Genomic DNA, 3,369 nt, shown 5'->3' with positions numbered 1-3,369 from the left:
TTCCAACCAGAGTCCAGTGTTGCTCGTCTCTGATGGCGTCTGCTTAGTGTCCTGAAGCCAGAGAGCTTCTCTGATGGCGTCTGCTTAGTGTCCTGAAGCCAGAGAGCTTCTCTGATGGCGTCTGCTTAGTGTCCTGAAGCCAGAGAGCTTCTCTGATGGCGTCTGCTTAGTGTCCTGAAGCCAGAGAGGTCCCATAGCACCAGCAGGCACACGTTTCCCCAAAGCGAGGGCGGTCTCCGCTAGTCCATGTCGAAGTGTCCTTGAGCAAGACATTGAACCCTAAATGTCTCCCATAGCTGCGCCTACGGTGTATGAATGGTTGATAATCTGATGTGGTACTTTCATGGTAGCTCCTCTCATCAGTGTGTGAATGATGTCATGCATTGTTAAAGCATTTTGAGTGGTCATCGAGTGCTTCAATGAGCAGACCTCGGTGTACAACTGCTCCATTCTCCCAAGTAAACATCCATGTTGGAATATGTCACCGGTGGCAATTCATCCAGGTATTGAGAAACAAATCTAGGAATGTTCTCCCCCCACTCATTCATGACTCTGAGGCATCTCTTTATGTTGTGGATGTCTTTCTGTGTCCCTTTATGGAAAGGCAGGCAAAGATCAAACAAAACTCTTTTTGAGGACTCTATCCATGTCAAAGTCAAACGTGTTCACAACCAACAGGACGATCTGGTCCTGGCTTAACCCTTCCGGGTCTTGAAGCACGGGGCCGCGCTTGACAATATTTACGTTTTGTAAATATGAATAGCTCCGGGAAAAAACGGCACAGAAATATAAATCAGCTGTTTTAGATGCGCCAGACTCTGGAGTTTCCGCCCCCTTGCTCTGTGAGTTCCTACGTGACTCTCACAGGAGTTCACAGCCTTTCATCGTGATTTGTCAATTCAGGTCTCCGTCGAAATTTTGTGTGAAACTACCCAATGAACAGTCAGGAAATCCCTGAGGACCTACCCACCCAGAATATTACCCACCTGTAGACCAGCTAAAAACGAGTGTCTTGCAGTGTACTGCAAAACAACACCGGCCACAGAGAGACAGCAGCTCTGCTCCGATCAGCTGTTCAGTTTTACTCTGCGTGACACAAGAGCATGCGCTGGAAAACAGTCCATAGTACACAAATACATACAGAGTACACAGTACACACATACATACAGAGTACATAGTACACACATACATACAGAGTACACAGTACACACATACATACAGAGTACATAGTACACACATACATACAGAGTACACAGTACACACATACATACAGAGTACACAGTACACACATACATACAGAGTACATAGTACACACATACATACAGAGTACACAGTACACACATACATACAGAGTACAGAGTACACACATACATACAGAGTACACAGTACACACATACATACAGAGTACATAGTACACACATACATACAGAGTACACAGTACACACATACATACAGAGTACATAGTACACACATACATACAGAGTACAGAGTACACACATACATACAGAGTACACAGTACACACATACATACAGAGTACACACATACATACAGAGTACACAGTACACACATACATACAGAGTACACAGTACACACATACATACAGAGTACAGAGTACACACATACATACAGAGTACACAGTACACACATACATACAGAGTACACAGTACACACATACATACAGAGTACACAGTACACACATACATACAGAGTACAGAGTACACACATACATACAGAGTACACAGTACACACATACATACAGAGTACACAGTACACACATACATACAGAGTACAGAGTACACACATACATACAGAGTACACAGTACACACATACATACAGAGTACAGAGTACACACATACATACAGAGTACACAGTACACACATACATACAGAGTACACAGTACACACATAGATACAGAGTACACAGTACACACATACATACAGAGTACAGAGTACACACATACATACAGAGTACACAGTACACACATACATACAGAGTACAGAGTACACACATACATACAGAGTACACAGTACACACATAGATACAGAGTACACAGTACACACATACATACAGAGTACAGAGTACACACATACATACAGAGTACACAGTACACACATACATACAGAGTACACAGTACACACATACATACAGAGTACACAGTACACACATACATACAGAGTACACAGTACACACATACATACAGAGTACACAGTACACACATACATACAGAGTACACAGTACACACATACATACAGAGTACACAGTACACACATACATACAGAGTACACAGTACACACATAGAGTACATATGTTGTTCTTGTTCTGAAAACTGTTCTTGAAAAAACGAAACTGAAACATGCACATTGTGTAAGCATTGTGAATAGTTTGTTTTTCTAGAGAACATATTTTGACTGAAATATATAATACATATTTTGTTTGAAAACAAAAACTGTTGTAATATACATTTTTCATTTGCACACACTCCATGAAGCTTGATCTGCAGTTTGAAGTAATTTCTCAGTCTCATTTTTATCATTTTGGTGAAAGGTGTGACAGACCATATTTCTACTCAAAAAACGATAATCCAAAATTTGGTTTTAGACATTTATTTACATGTATCTACCATGTTATTCATATATTTCACCGCTTTTGTGAACCTAAGACCTTTGATAAAACAATTTCTAGCACCAAACCAGTTCGACCACCTGAGTAAAGTTATGTTTTCACAAGAGATATGAAGAATTTCAGCTTTAGGGTCATATTTTCTCTTTACACTTTTGCCTTATGACAATGGTGCCTCATTATATAGAGAGCTGAGATTGTTGCAATTGGTGCAATTTTTGATGTCAAACATGTGTACGTATCTGATATGCAAGTGCCTTTAAAGGTGAATTTAAGAAATTATGAAAAATCGAAGAAAATGAACTCCTGACCACCAGGGGGCGACTCCTGTCGTTGTATAGAAGGCTATGCTTCATGTGTTAAAGCTGCATTAATTCAGCGATCAAAAACAAAGATGGCGACGAACAAAAACAAAGACAAGATGATCAAAAACAAAGATGGCGACTGTCTAAATTGCCAAACTCGAGGCTTCAAAACTGACAAACAGATGATGCCAAGATGACTACGTCTTGGATAGAGTCTACGACTAAACTGTGTTTCATGAAGAAGGCCACAAGCAGAAATGTTCTAAAATAGTTTCTGCATTTTTACCTCCGTTGACTCTGGTGACATGTTTGGTGATCTGAGGTCATTGCTAGACGAATGCAACATAATCTCAAAACAGAGTTTAGTTTAAATCAAGTCCATGTTGGATTTCAGAGGTTTCTTCAGTGGAGAGGAGATGGTGATGAAGAGGATGAGGATGATG

The sequence above is a fragment of the Taurulus bubalis genome (genome assembly GCF_910589615.1).
Source record: "Taurulus bubalis genome assembly, chromosome: 8".
Taxonomy (NCBI): Eukaryota; Metazoa; Chordata; class Actinopteri; order Perciformes; family Cottidae; genus Taurulus; species Taurulus bubalis.
The sequence above is the reverse complement of the archived record's forward strand: the minus strand, read 5'-3'. Positions refer to the sequence as shown.